Source organism: Mercurialis annua, linkage group LG1-X (genome assembly GCF_937616625.2).
Source record: "Mercurialis annua linkage group LG1-X, ddMerAnnu1.2, whole genome shotgun sequence".
Taxonomy (NCBI): domain Eukaryota; kingdom Viridiplantae; phylum Streptophyta; class Magnoliopsida; order Malpighiales; family Euphorbiaceae; genus Mercurialis; species Mercurialis annua.
The window spans coordinates 53,418,942-53,444,453 of NC_065570.1; the positions used below are offsets into that span (position 1 = coordinate 53,418,942).

A 25,512-nucleotide genomic window follows, 5' to 3' on the forward strand; every position below is an offset into this window, starting at 1 on the left:
TAAATTTATAAATGTTAAGATTCAACCACCTATTAACTAGTATTAGTTATCAAATTATGATTGAACCTAAGCATATTATATAATATATAAATAAATTATCATATTTTCATCTATATAAAATTAATTATTCTTACCGATTAATTATTCAGTACACCACTTTCTTACGGCCTTGAAGGGCAATTATGTAGTTTTAATCATAAGCATGTGCAAATATAAGAGAAGATAGGGAATAAAGAAATGTGAATAAAGCATCAGAAAGAGAGGAGAGGAAGCTTCATGTTTCTTCAATTTTAGTCTACTCTTAGTTGTTCATTTTTGACTATCTTTATAGAAACTTCCTTCGTCAAACTTTTAATTATTATTATTTCCTGTTTTTCTTATCTATAGTGGCTGTTTTTCCATTTATTATTTTCTCATCTACTCAAACTAGGATAGCCTCTTTCTACCCATAGATTGCATTTTTGACTTTTTTTCCCCTTCTTTTGAGTATTTGCTTCAATTTTCCTTCCAACCCGCCTCACTTTTAATAAGACGAGAAATTTTTAGATAGACTCACTTTATTACATCATCTGTATACTAACTTATTATATTATGACACGTAATTAAAATAGTGACACTGTTATAATTTTTTTTATAATATTTTTACACTTTTAAATAGTAATATTACGATAGTATCATTATTTTAATGACATGTTATAATATAATAGGCTAGTACACAAATCACGTGGTAAACTGAATCTATCTAAAAAATTCTCTAATAAAATATAAAATTTTATATATTACTAAACTTAGGAGAGGAACTAGCTTTTATTAAATGAGAAAACATAATCATATAATTCTTTTTAGGAGGCTAAATGCATAAAACTAACTATAATTTAAAAAGAAAATTGAAGAGTATTTTTGTTAAAAGATATACGGGGCGGATGACCCCTCAAACTATACGCCTGATTCCGTCCTGACTAAACTTTCACTAATTTTAAAATAGATATTTTATTTTATTTTATTTTATTTTATTTGTTTGTCATTAAAGTTATCATTTTATTTTACCGTATGTCATTTATCAAAAATCAATGTTAAATTATTATTTTATTTCTTTTTAGTAACCAAAGTTAGTATCCTTTTTAAAACAAAGTTCATAGTTTAACACCGTTTTTAAAATAAAATTAATAATTCGATGATCTCTTTAAATAAGCTACACAATAATTTTTTTGTTATTTAAATATCAAATATTCAAATGTATCGATCATTTAATAAATAATACTCTCTCCGTTCTAAAATTATAGTATCATTTTTCATTTTTATCAGTTCCAAAATAATAGTCCCATTAATTAACATAATTTTTATTTAAATATTGTTAAGTTAATATCTAAAAAATATGGTGCAGTAAATGAGATATTTAAAAAACTCATTTGTCGACTTTTTTACAATAAAAATGGTTATAAATTATTAATTTTGACAATCATTAATTAAATTTTATACTTTTCAATTATTATTTAATATTTTAATTTTTTTAATAAAGTTAAATTTAATCGTAATTACTAGTTAGAGATAAAATTGAAAAAATATAATATTATAACTATACTAACTATTTTTTTTTTAAATATTTGTGTTTTTAAAAATAAAACTATTATATTAAGATAGAGAGAGAGGATATATCAATCATTTGAAAAATGAGGAAACAGTGGTTCCTCTCACCTCTCTCTATTTTTCCTCTGTAATAAAATTTTCAACTTAATTGACAATTTGTCTCCTCAACTTGTAAGAGCATCCACAATGGACTCTTTAAAAGTCCAAAACTCTTTAAAATAAAGAGTATAATTTAAAAATGGTGGTCCAATGGGCTCTTTATTTTTAAAATTAAAAATAAAGAGTGAGTTTGGCTCTCCACATCTAGAGAGCCAAACCAACTCTGTATTTTTGAAAATCACGTTTATTTTATCACTAATCAATTCTCTTTCCAAACTTTCCTGATTTTTAGGAGGAAAATTGTCTCTCTTCTACTAATTGTAAAACTGCCGATTTAATAATAATTTTCATATTGCACTTCTTTTTTATTTCAGTTGAATTTCAATCGGCAAGTTGATGGAGTTTGTGTAATTTAATGTTTGTTATCTTTGATTCTCTTCTTTTTTTCTTCTTTTTGAACTGAAGTAAGTAATTAATTTAACTTTTGAGATTTTTAGGGTTTTTCTCTGTTTAAAGTAATTGTATGTCAAATTTTACTTTGATGAATTTGGTTTTGTAGGATTGAAATTTGGTTGTTGTTTTTGTTGAACGAGTTGGGTGAAAAGTTAACTGTGATGAATTATTGAAGTTCTAGCTGCTATGCCCTTTTCTTTATTGTTGGGTTTTTGATTAATTCCAGCAGATTTGAATACTAGCAAAAAATTTCAAAGTTCTTAAAATACATATCTCACATATTCTGGAAATTTGAAGAACATGCTTGGTTCATGTGAGAGTAATTATCATAACATCTAAAACATAAACAATAGATTAACAAAGTGCCATGTTCTTTAAAATTATTTGATTATTTGAGACTTCAATCTTTACAAATAATTAAAGTATAGAAAATTCTGCTTGTGTTTGGCTGGGATTCTTTAAAAGGAGAAAAAGTGAGAATAATAAAATTAGAAAAAGAGAAAAATTAGAAAATTTAAAGAGTCCATTGAATATAATTTAAATTTTGCATCTCTATTTATAAAGATGCTCTCTATTTAGTTAAAGATGGTCTTTAAAATAGAGAGCGTTGTTGGAGATGCTCTAAGTAAAGGGTAATTAACATATAAATTAAATAAAGGACAATTAACACATAAATTAATTTTATGTGTGTTTGATGATAGTATCTTTTATTTTGGTGTATTAGTTCTTAATTAGATCAATACTGTTTAGTTTTTTAAACTTTAAATTCATTTTTTTAATGAATCAAAGTTGTTGTCATATCATTGAGATATATCAAGAATAAAGCATACATTGAAGATGAAAGTTGTAAGAAAATAAATAGTGTCCGAGAATTCTCATAATTAGTTGAATTTCTCGAATTATTTGTATGACGCCAGAATTTTATCTTTAGATTTTTGTTTGTTTTTATTTAAATAAATTAATGGTTTCATATAATATAATTTTCGAATACTTTATAATTATTGTTTTATGATGTATTTGGTATTATTTTTATAAGGGTCGAGGGTATCCAAAATATCGATTTTTTTGCATCTTGATGATTAAATTTTGAGTCCTTTCAATTATTATCAAATTGAATTTTGTTACAATTTAATTATTAAGCTTCAATTTTATTTCAACCAAATTGTTTCTGCAAAAGATGCATGTGGCACTCAAATTGTATTTTTTTGTCCAAAAATTACAAATAAAAAATCATTGCCACCAGGTAAAATTTAATTGCCGCATCAGCATTCTAGATGAACAACTTAATAAAATTAAATTTTAGCAATTACAATAAAACGAAATAAAATTTGATCACAGAATATAATAAAATAATAGTTTAGACACCTTCAGAATTAATTATCCATTTTATAAGTGATGAGGAAAACATATTCCTGTTAAAAAATCAAACTTTTTCTTAACAATATACATATCGAAAGAAATTAATAAAATTGTCTGTTACTTTATATATACACATACACACAGTAATATGCAATGATGCATGCACTTTTCATACTTTTATAGAGTATTTTACTGAAAAGATAATTAATTATTTGTTAGCCGACAAACTTACGATGTTAGTTGAATTTACTAGCTTCTAGAGAGGTATTCTTATACATTTATAAAAATAATTATATATGTAGCCCCCCTCTCAAAAAAATATAATAAAACCATAACTCAAAATACAATCTCAAAAATCTCTTTATTCGGTCATTAATTAACGACCTTAAAATGATACAATTTTTTTAAATTTATAAATATCAATTTTTAAACAGAAGCTAAATTTTTCTTCGGCAGCCGTCAATGGCTTAATTTTTCTATTGACGGTAGCCACCCCCTTTTGTTTATGTTATTTGAATTTCATAGAATATAATAAATAGTCAATTCTTTTTCATTTTTCTGACGGATTAAAATTTATCACGAAGCGCAATTCAATTATCAAGAATCGACGATAGATTGAAGATCTTTAGTTAATAAAATGGATTCGTCTATGAGCTATACTAGTTTTATTCATTTTTTATTGTTTTTCTTCTTTTTGAATGTATTATTTTGTCTTTTTTTTTATAAAAGGTTTGTTGTCCTTTCTATGTGAAAGGTTTGTTGTCTCCTTTTTAGAAGGAGTTGTTGTCTCTTTTTTAGAAGGAGATATATCAAGTGTTGATTGAATCAGATGCTGTGAGTTTGTGGGTGTTTGGAGAAGTTCGAACGAAGAGTGATTGAAAACTGCACTTAATTCGCGAAACAGTTAATAATTTATTTTTATTTTCGTAAGTAAGGTCTGCGAATCATGCAACATGTTATTTATTCCATGTCAGGTCATCGGGTTTAGTTTTCAAATTATCCCGAGTTTCTTACAAATGTAACTGTTTCATATTCAATTTAATGAGATCCGATGAATTTTTTTTTAAAAAAAGCTAAATACTAATTTCAAAAATAATAATTAATTTTTCATAGAAAATTGAAACTTATACTTAAATAAAATTTAAATTCAGATGACACCGTTAACCCACCTAATAAGACTAATCAACTGACTGCACGAACCTAAATAAATGAGGCCTATCTCCTGAAAAATAGATGGTAAGAGGTGAGCTGCCTATTCAATAAAAATATTAAAATTTATGGTTTGAACACTTGGATATAATTAAATTTGGAAAGATTCTAAAATTCGAAGTTCAATCCTGCTTCATAGAAAGAAAATTCTAATTAACCCCATCAACGTCGAGAGGTAACGTATGTGATAGGTTGATTGCAATCTGGAAGCAAAGAAAAATTAAGATGCATGCATATTATTCGACTACTTCGTCTAGAAAATTGTATTCATGTACTAAGCAAAAACCTCATGTGACAAATGAATATCAAATTCAGTTTTTATAGTGAGGGATTTATGATAAACTAAATGTTTGATCATTTAAAAAAAAAATCAACGTTTTCATTTTCTATTAATGGTATACTCCCTTTGTCCATTTTTAGTTGTCGCTTTAGACAAATATTTTTGTCCATCAATAGTTGTTATTTTAGGATTTCTATGTGACTTTTACACTAGTATTCCAAATTTGACCTTCTTATTAAATCACTTCATTAAATGATAGTTCAATTTTCAAAACTAAATCATCCAATAGTGGGTTAATAATTCTATTTTTAAAACTAAATTTTTCAATAGTGGAGTTTATAAATAGGGTTATAGTAGTCTTTATGTTTATAATTTAAGACAAAAGAAGCACTTTCTTAATCTTAGCAATTTAGCCTAAAGCGACAACTAAAAATGGGCGGAGGGAGTAATTTTTTAGAAACGTTAATTTTTATTCTAACTCTGATACGAAGCACGGAAACTTTGACAAAATTGCGTGTCCGTTTCGAAAACGTTTCAGAAACCGGAAACTCTTGTAGACTCATAAGGAAACATTTCGAACCGTTTCCGTAAATGAAAAAAAATTATATAGTAATAAAAAAACTAAAAAGTTCTCAATTAATAATTTTTAAATCAATTACCCACAATTTTTATTATTTACTTTATCTACAATAAAACTATTTTCTTATTTTTATTGGATTTAATTATGTTTAATTTATTTTATTCATTGGCATAAAATTTAATATATATAATATTTTATAATTTCTAATATTATAAATATATCTCTATTTTTTATTATTTACACGTTTCCCCACATTTTGTGTCCTTCATTTTAAAAATTTGTTGTTTTTCCGTGTCTGTTTCATGTCGTTTCCGTTTTCCGTTTCCGTTTTTGTGCTACCTAGCTGATACATTTATTTTAATTGCAGCCAAAATATTCAATTCAAATATAAATAATTTTAATCGTTTTATTTTTATTTTTGACTAAAGTTTTAATTTCGTTAATTGTAACATAATTTTGATAAGCATTTTTTGAGTGGAAAATATTAGGTTTGGTCATAAATCATAAAAATCAAAAAGATTAGTTAGTTTGCTAAATTTGAAATTTATCAAAATTAAATTAACATTGATGTTTTAAAAATGGCCTAATTACTTAAAAACCACTCACCTTTAACTTTTTTTCGTTTATACCCTGACCTAGTAAAAAATTCAATTGTACCCTTATTTAGGTTCTCATGTTTCACCTCTATCCCGAGGAATCAAATTAACCTCTTTTCATTTGAAAAAAATTTAAAATAATCCTTTATTTTTAATATATATTTTAATTAGACGTTAAAGTTATTATTAGTACAAAAACACATTTTTCCTCATAACATTTAACAAATTATAATAATTTTTTTTAAATAAGTTATACTAATTATTAATAAATGTTTATAATTAAAAATCGTAAAAAATGACTTTCAAACAAAATAAAATAAATTTATTTTAAAAAAATTATCAGACGGACGCAGGACCATCGAAAGGAGGAGCAGCTACTCCTCCTTCCATTGAAGCAGGAACAGTTGTTCCTCCTATTGAAGGAGGAACAAATCTGTTCTTCCTTTTTTAAAGGAGGAAGAGATCCATTCCTCCTTTCAAAAGAAGGAGGAACAATGTTCTTCCTTCCATGGAAAGAGGAATATAATTTCCTCCTTCCATGGAAGGAGATCAACAGCGGATTTAAGGTCGAGTGTGGATCCGAGGAAGTCAGGCGGCAGGTTCGACGGAAGCATTTTTTTATTTTTTATTTTTTTTAAATGAAAAAAAATATTAATTTTCAGGACGTATTTAAACATTTTCAAAAATAAAAAACTTGTTTGCATTCCTTTTAATAGAAAATAGTATGGAATAATTCTTGTATTTAGTTGTTTTCAATAATTTTTTTTGAATTGGGGTAGAGGTGAAACATAAAAATCCAAATAAGGGTACAACTCAAATTTTTCCTAGGTTAGGGTATAAACGAAAAAAAACTAAAGGTGGATGATTTTTAAGTAATTAAGCCTTTTAAAAGTTGATCATGAGAAACTTGAGATTTTTTAGTGATTAAGCCTAAACTAACTATTCAAATTATTGATTCTAGCAATTTGGGATAATTTCGAATAATAATTGAGAGCATCCACATCCATTTTAAATATATATGAATATTTGCTTTTTAATACATTTTAACAATCACTTTCTGTTGAGACAATTCGGTAAAATTACAGAATTATAAAAATATCAAATATTGATACTACTGGCTGAGTCGCAAATTAGGCCGCTTTTGTAAAAATAGTTTTGCGGTTCTGTCTCTCTTAATCCAAACAGTATGTCAACCACGTCACCTTTAGGATAAAACAACTAAACAATACGATAGTACTGGACTGTACTACACGCTCTATAACACTCTTTCTCTTATTGTTTGAAAAAATTCAGTTTGTGTAAAAATAGTTGTGTTCAAGTGTATTTTGAAGAGGAAGACAATGCCTCTATTTATAATGAAATTAATTAAAACAGTAATAAAAATAATTATTGTTGTAATTTATTGTCAAAGAAAATCGTAGTTTTGTATGCATAGGTTACAAGAGTTAAGCAAATTAAAGGACTCTTGAATACCAATAGTTTTTGTGTTATAAAAAATAAAATCAAAAATAATAATAGTCGAATCGAACCAAGCCAAGCTGGACTACGAGCATGTATGGTTAATCAGTAAGGATTTAACTCCTCATTCACAAAAATAGGCACCCCTCTCGAGTCCAAATCCAAATAAAAAATTTTCTCTTATAAATGTTTTGATTTGTTCTTTCCCAGACAATGGGAAAGAAAATACAATTTTATTATTTTCAATTTTCACTATATTACAACACTTTCGCTTGTTAATCTAGTAATTATATATCTATACTATATATAAAAGTACGGATGGGAGGGGGATAGGCACATTTACGATAATGTCCTTAATAAATTATAAAATAATTAATTTATTAATAAATCTTCTAATCAAATTAAAACTCTAGCTCTTTTCCTAATTCAATCAAAATTCTAACTCTATAATAATAATAATAATAATAATAATAATAATAATAATAATAATAATAAACAAACTCTTTGCTAATTTGAATAATAACAATACAAACTTTCAATTGGATTAGGAATATTAACTAAACTAATGACTCCTATTATAATTAAAACTACTTACTATATAGTAATCTACTCAACTAAAACATGTTATAGGATACAGCTTAACAAAATCGTCATAGCAACAAAAAATTTATAATATTCTTCGAGTAAACTATTGAACGTATTATATTACATGCTTCCAAAAAAATTCAAATAAAATTTTTCTTAGTGCTCACTCATAAACAAACACATTTAAGTTAACGTTCTTTTCACTTTATAAAGTATAATTATAAATTATAAATTATAAATTATTAAAATAATTTTAAATATTAGAATGCTTACTAAAATAAACTATTGTGTTAAGATAATTATTAAAATTAGAGTACTAACTAAAAAATTAGAGTACTAACTAAAATAAACTAGATCTGAATTGGTCACAAATAAAGTAAATCACACATGATTCTCATCATGACCTAGCGCCGCTTAAGCCATGAACGCCGCCATAATCAAAAGTAAAGCCACCACCATGATTTCACCTGATAATTATCTCAGTCATGCCTCCATGTTTTCGCCATCCATACCTATTGTTGCACCTATTCCAAAAGAACACACAGGATGTGTTAAACAAACAAACAATCTATCATATGCTAAAATTGTCTCAGGAAACAAATTGATCATTGATTCCACCATTGATGATTGTGTCAAGTCGGATAAAGGAGGGTTTATTGCCATCAAAATCAATCAAACAGTTTACGAACAACAACTTCCCCTCTGCAAAAATGCTTTGATAGCCAGAATTGTTCTCGCAAAAGGGGAATCACCTTGGAAACTCTTTGATCTTAAGAAGAAACTCACATCAGTCTGGAACCTCAAATCAGAATGGAAACTTATCTATATGGGGAGGGGATATTATCATGTTATCCTAAATACCATAGAGGAAAAGAATGCAATTTGGGGGAAAGGTGTAATTGCTCTTAAACCAGGCACTCTTCGCCTACAACCCTGGTCACCAGATTTTGACCCTTCCATACAGAGAACAACCAATGCCCAGATTTGGGTTCGTCTCTACAAACTACCTTGGGAGTATTGGCATTCACAAATTCTTTCTTCAATAGCAAGAGGAATCGGAGTCCCCTTGAAGATTGATCAAGCAACAGCTAATGGTGAATTCGGTCACTATGCTCGGGTTCTAATTGATGTGGATCTGTCTACTTCACTGCCAGAAAGTCTTATGATTGAGCGCATTGGTAAGAGTTTCTTCATAGATATTGTTTATGAAAATTTACCATCTTTTTGCAATATATGTTCTAACATTGGTCATATGCATAAAAATTGCCGATGGGCGGCTAAACCGAGCATGGAGAGTCACCCAAAAAACCAGCCAGAGAAACTGCAGAAACAGAAGAATTGGAAGCCAAAAGCCACAGAAATTCTAGTTTCAAATGCATTCAAACAACTTCAATCAGATTTAAGTAAATCAACTATTGAGAATGTTGTTACTTTGGAAGAACATAATAAGTTAGTTGTTGCTATTGTTGAAGAACCTGAGAAATTGAACCATCAAGAGGTTTCAGATGCAGGTATTCAAGAGACAACAAGTGTCACAGAGGTGACTGATCCAAAAGTCCCCTCTGCTCCAGAAGATTTTGAGAAAGATGATGCAGGCAATGATGAGGAGTTACAGGAGACTGCTCCGAGCTGTTCTGACTGTCCAACTAAGGCAAATGCTACAAAGATAGCTCATGGGCTGATATCATGGAGGAAGAAGACAAATGGAAGATGGTTCAGAGAAAACAATCTTCAAAACACAAATATAAGGTTACTCTTTCAAAAAGAATAACCAAGAAACCAAAAAAGCTTAATTTATGAAGATAATCTTCTGGAATTGTAGAGGTTTGGGTAACTCTAATACTCAACGCACTATTTACTCCTATTGCAATCTTTATAATCCTGATTATTTGTGTCTGGTTGAGCCTATGGTGGCTTTCACAACTATTCCATCATCTTTCTGGAATAGTTTAAACTACTCAATTGTTGCATTGAACAATTCTGCATTGCCTTCTATATGGGTTATGGGTAAAACCAATCTGCCTCCTCCAATAGTTGTTATTATGCATTCTCAACATGTTACTATAGACATTAGTATGGCAACTACTACGCAAAGAATCTCTTTTATTTATGGAAGTACTTGTAGTATCAGGATAAGGGATCTTTGGAACGAATTACATCAGTTATCTTCTTCGGTCAGCTGGTGTGTCATTGGTGATTTTAATGCCCTCCTAGGAGCCCATGAAAAAACGGGATCTGCTCCGGCCTCTGGTTCATGTCGCGATTTCAAAAACTTCATGGATGATTGCAACCTCTCTGATATTCCTACAAGAGGGGCCTTTTATACTTGGTGCAATGGTAGACGTGGCAGTCACAGAGTGGAATGCCGTCTAGATAGAGCCCTGGGAAATATGGAGTTCTTTAGTTTTTGGACAGAGATTGGATGTTCTACTCTTCCTCGTCATCACTCAGATCATAATCCACTTTTGCTCAATTGTGGGTCTCTCATCAGGCCAATTTCCAGATTTCGTTTTCAGGCTATGTGGGTTACTCATCCAAATCTTCGGGAATTTATTTCTAGAAGTTGGTACAATGCAGTCGAGGATGCCAACCCGATGCAGATTTTAGGAGCAAAGCTGAAGCGTTTAAGGACGGGTCTTAGGGGGTGGAACCGTGATGTTTTCGGGCATTTGGACAAGAACATTGAACGTGCTAATGCTTCATTAGCTGCCATCCAATCAGATTTCGCTGTGAATGGATTTTCTGAAGATCTCCATCGTCAAGAGCTCCATGCTCATGAAACTTTAGATGTGTGTCTAAAGCAAAAGGAGATTTTTCTTAAGGAACGAAGCAGGGTTAAGTGGCTTCAATCTGGAGACAGAAATTCAGCATTTTTCCACCAGCAGTTTGCTAGAAAAAAGCCAAATAAGGGGGTTCAACAGCTGAATATTAATGGTTCAATCACTGATGATAAATCAGCTATAGATAATCACATCCTTAGTTATTATGAATCATTATTCAGGTCAGATATCTCCTCATCATCTGATATCAATCTGATTAAATCGGTTATTCCTGCTTTGGTGACAGATGAAGATAATGCGATTATGGCCCAATGCCCTTCTTTGAATGAGATCAGAGAAACTGTGTTTGCTATGGATCCTCATAGTGCCCTAGGTCCAGATGGGTTTACTGGGAATTTTTACAAATCTTATTGGGACATTGATAGGAGTATTTTACTCCTATATTTAGGGTCGATTTTACTCGGTTTTCATCATGTGTAGTATTGTTTTTATACATTATTTGGCGTTTTTACGTTTAATGGTGTTTGTTAGTGTTCCAGTGGAAATTAGGTGAAAAACGACTATTTGGGGCAAAATTTATGGTGGATTGCGTGTACGAGTAAAAAGCGTAGCTTGCGAACGAAGGAATTGAAGTTCACGAACGAGATTGAGGAAAAAAGGGGTTGTTCCCGTTCGAAAAAGAGGTTTCACGAACGGAAACCATGCAGAGTGAGCATGAGTCCCGAACGAAAAAGCCTTGTCCCGTTCGGGACTCAAGAAGGAATCAGATCTCAAAGCTTTCGGTCTACAGTTTTTTCGAACGTGAAAGATAGTTTCGTTCGGGAAAGAAGAAAATTGGGCATGTCACGAACGGAACTATGGCTTCCCGAACGGGAAAGAAGGAAAATACACGTGCAGCAGATTTTGAGTTGGATTGAAATTCCTCCTCCAATTACAATTATAATTCCTATTACAAATTGGTTTGTAATACGAATTAGAAGACTCCGGAACTTCTCCTACTATATAAAGACCTTGTACTAGACTCAATTTAATACGTAGAATAATTTAGACTACTTTAGTTTTATTTTCATTCTCTTAAAATAGCGTTTTAGCTTCTATTTCTCAGCAGTTTATAAGTAGTTTATTATTAGTTTCTGCAAAGAACAATTGTGAAGATTTCAAGTTTAATCTAGACGATTCTCCCGAAATTGACAACTCCGGTATTTATTATTCTAATTATGTTTAATTCTTCATCTTCTTCTTTGTTTAATTTAAGTTTAAGCATGTGTAACTAAATCCTTTGTTCGGGGATTGATATGAACACTTAGATTAGTTTTCGAATTGGATTAGGATTTATTAAGTGAGTAAAATTGTGTTTTAATTACTAAGATTAATGCTTGAATTAATTTGATTACTTAGTTCATGATTTTGTGTTTAATTAACTAATTGAGAGATTGTTAATTAAATAGACATAGGTAATTAAAAACTTAGAGGAAAACACCGTGAGAGCGGGTTGGAATTTAGGTAGTCGTTGAGTTTGCTTCATAATTACAATTTAGTTATTTAATTCAGTTTTAATATTGTGAGAGCAAGTTAATAATTGATTAGCTAATTAGGTTGTGATTTTATTTGAATCTTTGAGGCTTGAGAGAGCGGGATTCGGTGCATTAGAATAGCTCGATTCATAATAAAATCACTAGATAAATTTTGATCCATTCTTCTACTAGTTCACTTGGAATTATCAATCCTTGAGCTTTTTACCATTATTGTTTAAACTTCAATTTATTTGTTTGATTTCAGATTTTTAGTCTAAATTACTTGAGTTAATTCACGTTAGATTATAATTAGTTTACACAAATCCATTTATTTTCCTACTAGCCAATTAAAGAATATTAGAAATTAGTTGTTTAGTTCATTGTTCCTTGTGGGATCGATACTTGGTCTTCCAAGTTATATTACTTGAGCGATATCGTACACTTGCGATTATTTGCCAACAAGTTTTTGGCGCCGTTGCCGGGGAGCAATTGCAATTAAATTAATTAAAAGTATCTTATTCTTAGATTGAGTTAGTTCTATTTAATTTTAGTTATTTTTATACTTTGTGATTCTTGGATTTTACGTTGGTTTTCTTGTTTGTGTTTGCGCAGGAGTTTTGGTTAGTGTATGCCTAATACACGACGTGCCAGAAAACCGTTAGAACCGTTTCAGTCAGATTTAACATCCTTCGAAAGAAGTATCCGAAAAACAGCGCGGAAATCCAAAACAATGGAGGACGACCGTAACCCTCCGTTGAATCACGAGGGGATTGTTCCACCACCACTACATGATGGCCTAGCTCTTAGGCCAAACGAGAGGGTTGCCCCTCTTCCCGCAAGACGTACCTTGGGTGAATTCTTCTTACCCAACGTAGACAACGCCAACTATGGATGCTTTGCACCTCCTATACTCGCTAACAATTTTGAAATCAAGCCGGGAACGATTCAACTACTTGAGAGTCGTTGTCAATTTTATGGGTTGGAACGCGAGGATCCAAACGCCCATCTTTCAAAATTCACGGAGGTATGCAACACATTCAAAATCCATAATGTGACGGAGGATCAAATCAAGCTTCGTCTTTTTCCTTTCTCTTTGAGGGATAAAGCGAGGAATTGGATTCAATCACTTCCAAGCACCTCAATCACAACATGAAAGCAATTGGCACAAGCTTTTCTCAATAAGTATTTCTCTATGGGTAAGACCGCGAGGATGACCAAGGAAATTATAGATTTTCTCCAATTACATGGTGAATCTCTATACCAAGCTTGGGAACGCTTCAAAGAGCTTCAAAGAAATTGTCCGCATCATCATCTAGGAAGGGAGCATCTTGTCTCTATTTTCTACAATGGTACCAATGAGGCTACACGGGCAACGATTGATGCGGCATCGGGAGGATCACTTATGAAGAAAACTTATGATGAGGCCAATAACTTGCTAGAGGAACTCGCTACAAATAGTTGTTCTTGGTCAACCGAGCGGTTGAGGCAACCACCTCAAAAGGGTATAATGACCCTCGAGCAAACCCAAGAATTTGAAGCAATGAAAGCGAAGAATGCGACACTTCTAGCACAACTCGAGATGTACAAACAACAAGCAAATCAAAGGAATGCTCAACTTGCGGTAGTTCAAATGGGTTGCGAGACTTGTGATGGGCACGATCATTCGGGAATGGATTGCCCCGTCCTACATCAAAACTCAAATGAGCAAGTCAACTATGTCAATGGGCAAAGGCAAGGCAATGACCCATATTCCAACACCTATAATCCGGGGTGGAGGAATCATCCTAATTTTTCGTGGAGGGAAAATGCGGGTCAAGCCAATGCCAACCCAAATATGGGAGGAGCAAATTTTCAAGGAGGAAACCGTGGTCCACAAAACCAAGGCAACTTCAACAACTACCGACCACAACCCCCACCCGGTTTTCAAAATCAGAATACGGATGAGGGGAGCAAGATTGACAAGCTTATTGAGGAAGTTAGAACCGGTTTTAAGAACCAAGCTTCCGTCAATCACCATCTCGAGACTCAAATTTCTCAACTTGCCATCTCGCTTCAAAATAGAGCTCAAGGGGGTTTACCGTCTACAACGGAGTCAAATCCAAGGGAGCAAGTAAAAGCCATTGAACTCCGAAGCGGGAAAGAACTTGATGATCCACATGCAAGTAAAGAGAAAGCGATCGATCTAACAACGGGAACAAATGAGGAGGAAGTAACCGAACTTCCATATATAAAACCGCCACCTCCTCCTCCATTTGTGCCGAAGGTCCCTTTCCCGGGACGATTGAAGAAGACGCCGGATAACCAAAAATTCCATAAATTTCTGGAAATTTTCAAGAAACTCCAAATCAATATAAGCTTTGCGGATGCTTTGCGTGAGATGCCTCAATACGCGAAGTTCCTCAAAGAAATCATAACGAAGAAAAGGAGTTGGGACGACAAAGGCACAATTTCCCTAACGGAAAATTGTAGCTCACTCATCCTTAGTGACTTGCCCACCAAGCTTAAGGACCCAGGGAGTTTTACAATTCCATGCAAAATAGGCGATTTAAATTCAATTAATTGTCTATGTGATTTAGGGGCAAGTATCAATCTAATGCCTTTGTTTCTTTTCAGGGATATTTTTGGTGATCAAACTTTGAAGCAAACATCAATGATGCTTCAATTGGCGGACCACTCCCTAAAAAAGCCATACGGAGTGGTAGAAGATGTTCTAGTCAAAGTAGACAAATTCATCTTTCCGGTGGATTTTGTCGTACTTGACTATGCGGCGGATAAAACATGCCCTATGATTCTTGGGCGCCCTTTCATGAACACGGGGAGGGCATTGATTGATGTGCACGCCGGACGACTAACTTTGCGTATCGATGATGACAAAGTAGAGTTTGATATGAAAAGGATTATGCGCAACACTTTTGAAGAGGTGGAATGCATGAAATTGGATATGATTGATGGATTCGTGGAAGAACTTTTCCCGGTTTCAAAAGTCATATTCCATTCCGAGGAGGCACAAGCAACTTCCGGGGAAGAATACTCCAAAGAAGATGAGCCGAAAGCCGAAAATTTGATTAGAAGAGAGAGCGTGACACCACCTTCTTCTATCTCTCCACCAAAGGTTGAGCTTAAAACGTTACCATCTCACTTACGGTATGCGTTTTTGGGCGACAACATGACACTTCCCATCATCATCTCAAACAACTTGTCAGAAACACAAGAAGCGAGAGTTGTCAAAGTGGTGAAGCAACATATATTGGCGATCGGTTGGCAAATTTCGGACATCCGAGGAATTAGTCCCTCGGTGGTCATGCACAAGATCCACCTAGAAAATGAGTCAAGAGCATCGGCTCAAAGACAACGGCGTTTGAATCCAAATATGAAGGAGGTCGTGCACAAAGAGATAGTAAAACTTCTCGACGCCGGAATTATATACCCCATATCCGATAGTGCGTGGGTTAGTCCCATTCAATGCGTTCCAAAGAAAGGGGGGATGACGGTGATTGAGAACGAGAAGGGTGAGCAAATTTCCACTAGGACGGTAACGGGATGGCGTGTTTGTATTGACTACCGCAAGTTGAATACGGAGACAAGGAAGGACCATTTTCCGTTACCATTTATCGATCAAATGTTGGAGCGGGTAGCGGGCCACGCTTATTATTGTTTTCTCGATGGATATTCCGGGTACAATCAAATTCTTATCTTCCCGGATGACCAAGAGAAAACAACTTTCACATGTCCTTATGGAACGTTTGCTTATCGGAGGATGCCTTTTGGTCTTTGTAATGCACCGGCAACATTTCAACGATGTATGACTTCCATCTTCGCCGACATGATTGAAGATATTATGGAAGTCTTCATGGATGATTTTTCGGTATTCGGGGACTCTTTTGAGATGTGCTTAAATAATCTTGAACGAGTGTTGGCCCGGTGTGAGGAGACCAATCTAGTCTTGAATTGGGAGAAGTGCCATTTCATGGTAGAAGAGGGAATTGTCTTGGGACATAAAATCTCCAAGGACGGCATTGAAGTGGATAGAGCAAAAAACGGAAATCATCGAGAAATTACCACCACCAACTACCGTAAAGGGAGTTCGTGCCTTCTTAGGGCACGCCGGGTTTTATCGACGATTCATCAAAAATTTCTCTTCCATTGCTCGTCCTTTAACTAATTTGCTTGTTAAAGATATTCCTTATGAATTTACTAATGATTGCCTTGTTGCTTTTTCTAGGTTGAAGGAAGCCCTTATCTCGGCCCCAATTATTTCATCACCCGATTGGACTCTTCCTTTCGAACTCATGTGTGATGCAAGCGATATAGCACTTGGGTGCGTATTGGGGCAACGGAGGGAGAAAAAGCTTCACGTGATATACTATGCGAGCCGAACATTGGCGGGTGCTCAACTCAATTACACCACCACCGAAAAAGAGATGCTTGCGGTGGTGTTCGCATTGGATAAATTTCGGTCGTACTTACTTTGCTCTAAGGTTATCATCTATACGGACCATGCGGCCCTTCGATACCTTTTTGCAAAGCAAGATGCTAAACCGAGACTAATCCGATGGGTGCTTCTTATGCAAGAGTTTGAGATCGAAATTCGCGACAAGAAAGGAACGGAGAACGTCGTCGCCGACCACTTGTCAAGGTTAGAGATTCCGGAACCAATTATAAGTGGCGTAGAGATTAATGAAACGTTTCCGGATGAGATGTTGATGGTACTTTCGGAAGTGGAAACGCCATGGTATGCGGATATCGCAAACTATCTATCTTCCGAAATAATGCCACCGGATTTGACTTACCACCAAAGGAAGAAGTTCTTGAGCGATGCTAAACGGTTTCTATGGGAGGAACCGTACCTCTTCAAGGTGTGTGGAGATGGGATTTTGAGGAGATGTGTACCACTACAAGAGATGATGCCTATACTTAGTCAATGCCATTCCTCGGACTATGCGGGTCACTATGGTACATCAAGGACCGCCGCTCGTGTGCTAGAGTGCGGATTCTTTTGGCCTACGCTATTTCGCGATGCAAAAGACTTTGTTAGTCATTGCGATCGATGCCAAAGAGTGGGGAACATATCTAAGAGAGATGAAATGCCGCTTACCAACATTCAAGAGGTGGAACTTTTCGATGTGTGGGGAATAGACTTCATGGGTCCTTTTCCTATGTCGTTTGGAAAGCAATACATATTGGTGTGCGTAGATTACGTTTCAAAATGGGTAGAGGCGGAAGCATTACCCACTAACGATGCCAAAGTAGTGTTGGATTTTCTTAAACGTTTGATGAATCGATACGGGACTCCTAGAGCAATAATAAGCGACGGTGGATCTCACTTTTGCAATAGGCAATTCGATGCCTTGATGCGGAAATATAAAGTCTATCATCGGGTCGCTACTCCGTACCATCCTCAAACAAGCGGGCAAGTTGAAGTCTCTAACCGTGAGCTAAAGAGAATTCTAGAGAAAACGGTTAATAACACAAGGAAAGATTGGTCACTGAAACTAGATGATGCATTATGGGCATATCGTACGGCTTTTAAAACGCCCCTCGGAATGTCTCCATATCGTATTGTTTTTGGGAAAGCATGCCATCTTCCGGTGGAACTTGAACATAGAGCGTATTGGGCCATTAAAAAGCTCAATTTTGACCTTAAAGCGGCGGGGGAGAAACGTATGCTTCAACTCAATGAGTTGGACGAATTTCGGTTAAATGCCTATGAAAACGCCAAGCTTTACAAAGAAAAGACGAAACGATGGCACGACGCTCATATCGTGCCTAAAACGTTTGTGGAGGGCTCTTTTGTCTTGCTCTACAACTCACGCCTCAAATTATTTCCCGGGAAATTAAAATCCCGTTAGAGCGGTCCATTCAAAATTCGAACGGTGGCAAGTCATGGAGCTTTGGAATTGGAGAATTCTAGTGGTGAAATCTTCAAAGTAAATGGACAACGGTGCAAGCCGTATCTCGGACCTTTGACGGATCAAGTAGTGGAACAAATCACGTTCACCACTCCTACATAAATTCCGGGCCACGGTCTAGCTTTTGACCGAAAATAAAGCGCACTCGAGAGGCAATCTCGAGAGGTTACGTGTTTTGTTTTATTTATTTTATTTTCTTTTTATGCGTATTTAATTTTTATTTGTTTATTTATTTCCGTTTAAATCCGGGGTGTGTTTTTGTGTGTTTATGCAGGTATATACAAGATTTCAGGAGGTTCTCGTTCGTAAAATAACCTTTCTCGTTCGAAACCCAGCCCTCAGCCCCCATTTTTTTCGAACGTGAATGGCTAATCCCGTTCGGGACTAGGCAAAATTTTGCCTTTGTCCCGTTCGGGAAAGGCTATTCCCGTTCGGGAAGCAGCCCTCAGCCCCCATTTTTTTCGAACGTGAATGGCTAATCCCGTTCGGGACTAGGCAAATTTTGCCTTTGTCCCGTACGGGACACACTATTCCCGTTCGAGAAAGAGCCCTCGGCTTCTAACTTTTTCGAACGTGAATGGGTAATCCCGTTCGGGACTAGGCAAATTTTGCCTTTGTCCCGTTCGGGAAAGCCTATTCCCGTTCGGGAAACAAGGAAATTTTGCCTTGTTTCGTTAGTATTTCGAACGGGACAAAAATGAGTTCTGAGAATTAAGCCTAATCCCGTTCGGGATTAAATTATTTCCGTTCGGGAAGCATCAAAAATTTTGAAAAATTTGAATTTTGAATTTTGAATTAAAGTGTAGTAGATTTCTTGGGACTTGTGTTTCTTTTGAGACTTGTGTTTTTTTTGAAACTTGTGTTTCTTTAAGATTTGTGCTTTGCAAAAATTTGAATTTTTCACTTGGATTGATGACTTGGCCAATCCAAACCATTCATTAGTGTTTAAATTTCACTTGGATTGATATATGGTTTCAATCTAAACCGTTAAATCAAATCTAAGTTATTAAATGGAGAGTTTGAATTTAGTGGTGGGAAATCTTGAGATTTGTTATATTTTTCCTATAAATACCTTGCATTTTTCTACTTTTTATTTCACACATATTCTTCTTCTAACATTCTTCTTTTCTTATTCTCCAAATTTTTTAGAAACATTCTCATTCCGCAATCATGGTGCGAAGCAAGAATGCCGAAAATCAACCAATCCGTCGTTCAAGCACGAGAAATCAAGAAGCGGCGAATCCACCCTTACCGGCCGTGGGAAGGGGACGTACTAAATCAACCGCTCCATCCTCATCTCGGGTTAACACCTCGACGATATTGACTACTCGCTATAACGCACCTTTCCAAATCCATACGGAGGAGGAAGGTGATTTATATTTGAGTATCAAAGAAAGGGAAATGGTAATTCCATTTCAAATCGATTTTGATGATATGGAGAGCCTTGGCATCAAGGATGAGGTGGAGCGTTATTTGGATATTTTGGGGTTATCGGCATTATCAAAGGTTAGTCATCACTCTTATGATGAAATTACTCGTGAATTCTTCTCTACTCTCAAACCGGTTAGCGGTTCTCCTTCATCTATTTCTTTCCGCATCAACAGCACTAGCCATATACTTAGTGTTGAAGATTTGGTGGAAATGTTTGGAATGAGGGGAACGGGGTTGATAGATTGGGATCAAAATTTTGATCAAGTGGAGATATGGAGAGAATTGACGGATCGTGATGATTATCGGACAAGGGGATCCAAAATTAATGAAATCAAAGACATCGCTATTGTGGTGTTTGTGAAGTGGTTTGGGCACTCGTTTGGCGGGCGTGGTGAATATACGAAGGTGGCCAAGAGTGATCTTTTAGCTTTGAATGCTATTTTGCATCCGGAGATAGAAGCCTACCAAGTCAACACGGCGTATCGTCTTTTGAAGCGATTGAGGGAAGTTCCATCCGAATTATCCAAGATTGGCTATGGTTTCATTATTCGTGCTTTGGCCGAGAAATACAATTGTATGCCTACGGCGTCTACTTTGGCAACTTTTGAGACCATTCTAGCACGGTCTCTTAATATCAAGCATTTGGATGTTGCCGGGTTTGTGAAGAAGGGAAGAGTTATTCCCTATAATAGAAGGGTACGATTGGTGGCACGAACACGGCGAGATGAGGTAGCACGGGAAGAAGAAGGAGGAGAAGGAAGAAGAGCGGGGAAGGAACCCGCGGGAACTTCTCAAGCCGGAGAAGCGGCTCATGTTTCCGGGTTTGACCAACGGTTTTCTGAGTTGGTTGAGCAAAACCGGACCGGATGGGAGCAAAACCGGGTTGGTTGGGAAACTAACCAAAAATTACTTGAAGATATCCGGCGTGAACAACATGTTGGTCTTGCACAACTACAATGGAGGCAAGATCGAATGCGAGCACGACTTAATCGGCAAGAGGATTTTCTTCGGGGTTATTTTAATGCCGCCGGCGGAGAGCGTTATCCATCACCGGATCCACCGGCCTTTGACTAGAGCGAGATTTGTTTTTCTAAACCCAAACTCTTTTCAATTTTTTCTATTTTTATTTCTTATTTCTTAGCTTTGGGGACATAGCTAGAAATAGTGTGAGGAGGGGGGAAGAAAAATTTATTTTTCGTTTGGGTTATTTTTCGGTGATTTATCTTTATTTTCAGTTTTAGTTTATTTTTATTAGGTTGTGATTTTTCTTTTTAGTAGATTGTATTAGGTGTTAAATTAGTTTATTTCAAGGTCTTGTATCGCTTTAAATCTTTGTCTTTTAAATATGAAAGTGTTAGTTGATTTGGTGTGTATCTTAATTAATTTGTCAATCTTAGATTTCCCCGAATCAATGAATGTATGAACGCGTTTTCTTAATTCGACAATTGATAAGCGATGCTTGCTTAATGACTTAATAATCCGTTGACATAATTCGATAAAATAAGGGTGAATTCAAAATTTAGACTTGTTCAAATCGTTGAAACATAATTGAATAACTTGATGCGGATTCATGACATGTTGATTGTTTATTTTTATAGTCGTTTTTAAACTTTTGGCATGAGTAGCATAATTTAAGTAGGAATTGAGTTTATGGCATAACACTACACACTTTTGAGAGTTTTGAGCTTAATTTCCTTGTTGTGAGTGTTGATTTCATGTTTTATTCCTAGAACTTGCTCGGTGTCCGTTTAAAGTTACACGATTGAGTTTTCAACAATTAGATGATTATGGCAATTAGGTATACCCTTTCTTTTAGACCACTTAAATAGACCACCCTTTATCCCTTAGATTACACCAATTTGAGCCTTAAACCTTTTTATTGTTTTTACCGTATTTTACCCTTTACCGTTCTATGATTTACCTCTTTTGTTTACCTTATCGACTTTATATATTATTTGTTATGACTATGATGAATATAGGTGATTAATAACTCGAGATTAGTGAAAAGAGAAAAGTGAACTACATTGTGCTTAAAAGATTAAGATTGCGCCTTGAAAAAAGATTGAAAAAGAAAAAAAAGATAGAAATTTGCAAGCAAAAGCTTCAAAAGAAAAAAAAATTCTGAGATTGCAAAAAGCAATGAGTAAAGCGTAAATCAAAAATAAAAGAAAGTTATAAGTTCACATAAACGCAAAACCGGAGTTAGATCAACCTAGAAGTTAATAGTAGTAATAAATAGTATATTAAGTTGATAATTAGCCTTTGTTTAACCTTTTTACCTACCCTTTACCTTAGCCACATTACAACCCAATAAAAGACCATATGATTTTTGTTGATTACCGAATCAAGTAGCGGAGTCCGGGACTATGAGCAAGCTTATGGTGAGTATTCATGTTTTCAATTGTGAGCTTTCTTTGTTCTATACCCTACTTGTTGAAAATGCCATTAGCTTAGTTTTTATTAAATTGTGCTATGATTTGCCTAAGTGAGAAATTGATTATTTTCCATGTCCCGCAAGTGATAGTGAAGCTTGAAGTGTGATTCAATTTGACCTTGTACTAATGAGTTAGTAACCGTTGTTATATTGAATTATGTCATAAAATTATTATTGTTATTCGATTGCATCATTATTTAGTTGTCGGTTTTAGAAGGTTGTTTTTCATATTATTCATAGGGTCGGGGATTTCTTTTATTGATTTATTGTTAAGTTATATGCTAAGGATTTCTAACATATTTTGTAGAGTAAGATTTATTTCTTGCTTGAGGACAAGCAAAGGTTAAGTGTGAGGAGGTTTGATAGGTGTCACGACCCATTTTCATGAATCGTGACCGGCGCTAGGGTATGGGTATGGTTGTACCAAAACCCGTAGCTAGCCTTGCGGATAACCCATTTATAACATTTAAAACAATGTACCTGCAGAAAACCACATGCTCGGGGGCAACCGAGACTTCAGCCTAATCTAGCAGTACAGATAAACAGCATTTATTGAAAGTATACTTATTTAAAATTATGACTCCAACAGTATGGCAATATAATATAAATACCATAATTACTGTAATCATGCCAAAGCTGATAAAATCATAGTTGAACTATATCAACAAACAAAAGTCTAAAAATATAAGTATAAGACTAAAACATAAATAATCCAATACTACTACTGCGGTCTAAGAGTTAAAATAGTTCGACTCTCTTATTCTGAAATAAATAAAGAACCTCCGTGAATGAAGAAACGGAGATTGACAAATGCTCAAATCATAAACCTGGAAAATTTGGGAAAACAACGGGGTCAGATTTACTGAGTAGAGTTTATATAACCATTTACATTTATTAAGTAGAAAACCTTTAAAAACGTTTAATAAAACAATTTCATTATGGATTATCAATGAAACCCTAAACCACAATTCTAAATCCATTGTCGTGTCGGTGAGACGTATCTCAATAACCGATCCCCGACTATCACTTAATAAAATAGTGAGCCCAGGAGACGTATCTTCCACCGGTGCCCTCACTAAGGTGAGACGTATCTCGAACCTACCTCAATACCATAATCATTACCGGTGCGCACGCAGTCCCGATGATGCCCATCGAGTAGCACGTTCCAAATCTGTCACGACCCATTTTCATGAATCGTGACCGGCGCTAGGGTATGGGTATGGTTGTACCAAAACCCGTAGCTAGCCTTGCGGATAACCAACTTATACCATTTAAAACAATGTACCTGCAGAAGATCACATGCTCGGGGGCAACCGAGACTTCAGCCTAGTCTAGCAGTACAATAAGCAACGTATATTCAGAGTATACTTATCTGAAATTATAACTCCAACAGTATGGCAACATAATATAAATACCATAAATACTGTAATCATGCCAAAAGCAATAAAATAATCACCAACATTCAACAGTCTAAAAATATAAGTACAAGACTAATCATAAGTAATCTAATACTACTACTGCGGTCTAAGAGTTTAAAACAGTTCGACTCTTTATTTCTGAAAATAAAATAAAAACCTCCGGAAATGAAGAAACGGAGATCGACCAAAGCTCAAATCATAAACCTGGAAAATTTGGGAAAACAACGGGGTCAGATTTACTGAGTAGAGTTTATATAACCATTTACATTTATTAAGTTAAAAACCTTTAAAACGTTTAATAAAACATTTTCATTATGGATTATCAATGAAACCCTAAACCACAATTTTAAATCCATTGTCGTGTCGGTGAGACGTATCTCAATAACCGATCCCCGACTATCACTTAATAAATAGTGAGCCCAGGAGACGTATCTTCCACCGGTGCCCTCACTAAGGTGAGACGTATCTCAAACCTACCTCAATACCATAATCATTACCGGTGCGCACGCAGTCCCGATGATGCCCATCGAGTAGCACGTTCCAAATCAAATCCACAATGCCGAAAACAGTTCAAAAGCTGCTTATACATATATATATATATATATATATATATATATATATATATATATATATATATATATATATATAAAATAATACATTTGCTTAATAAAGAGGTAAATAGAGATATAAACTCACTGCTTGCTATTCCACGTGAAACTTGACAAGCAATCTAACTCTGGTTCGCCTCTGAAGTACGAACAGTCGACAGGTCTTAATCGATTTCGAAACGTAGCGATGATAGAGATCGCAGAGTTGATGTGAACCGTCAAAGTACAATCAGATTTAAAGCTGGTTCGAATAATAGAATGAAAGATGATGATTATGATCTCAGAACACTTGAAGAATGGCGGCTGATGTTTGTTAAGAAGGGAATGAAAATATTAGGTTTAGAAAAAAAAATAGAAACGTAATGCAGTAGATGAAGCACGTTTAAATAGGGGAGGAAGGAATGAAGGCTTCTGTTGCAAAATTCAAGCACATGAATGTGGCTTATTCATGTAATTAAAAGTGTGGGCTTTTCTTCTTTTAGAAAACAATGGGCCACGTTAAAATAAGGAAGGGAAATGCATGAATTTCATGCATAAGAAGATTACATATATACACTTTTCTTTTTCCTTTCTTTTCTCCTTTTTTTTTTTAAAAAAAAACAAATTAATAACACACACTAAACACGAATCAAACCACGATCGAATCAACGAGCGACTAAAATAAATTTAAATAAAAATATGTAATAATAATAATAATAAATTACTTAAAATTTGACGGAATGCAAAAATAATTATTATAAAAAAAAAAAATTTAAAATACGGGATATTACATTCTCCCCAACTTATTAAAAATTCGTCCTCGAATTTAAAACAAAACTACTGACGTATAACACAACAAAAAAATTTCGTAACAGGCTGAACAAAACGCACCTAACCATCGTGAAAACTCAAAATATTCCTCCACTAAATAAATCACAAAAGCAAAACCAAATAGTAAGTTAAGCCCTATTGAGTTTCATTTAAAAACATAGTCCGGAAATTTTTCAAACCATTTTGTAAAACAACTTAGAAGCAAGAAAAATAGTACTTAGCCGAGTCAATTAAGACTTCCAAGCTTACATCACATGTCGGGCGACCCAAGTCTACCCCGACACAAGAAAATCATAAAATAAAATGATGTTTAAAATCCGGAAATTCACTTTATAAAAACAACATGAAGTTTAAAGAGTAGCGGAACTCAACATTACTTAACTAGTGAACAATTTTTATATA

The 25,512-nt window shown here is 34.3% G+C and overlaps 1 long non-coding RNA gene and 1 other non-coding gene across 2 annotated transcripts; both read right to left on the reverse strand.

The window, feature by feature from the left end:
* Positions 1–13,707: 13,707 nt before the first annotated feature.
* LOC126666456 (small nucleolar RNA R71) lies at positions 13,708–13,814 on the reverse strand. Its single transcript, XR_007637954.1, has one exon. It is a non-coding gene; the product is annotated as a small nucleolar RNA R71 (small nucleolar RNA).
* Positions 13,815–23,718: 9,904 nt separating this feature from the next.
* On the reverse strand, positions 23,719–24,737 carry LOC126682241 (uncharacterized). Its single transcript, XR_008790120.1, has 2 exons — positions 24,389–24,737; positions 23,719–23,896 (listed from the first exon to the last, which is right to left on the reverse strand). It is a non-coding gene; the product is annotated as an uncharacterized LOC126682241 (long non-coding RNA).
* Positions 24,738–25,512: the final 775 nt, after the last annotated feature.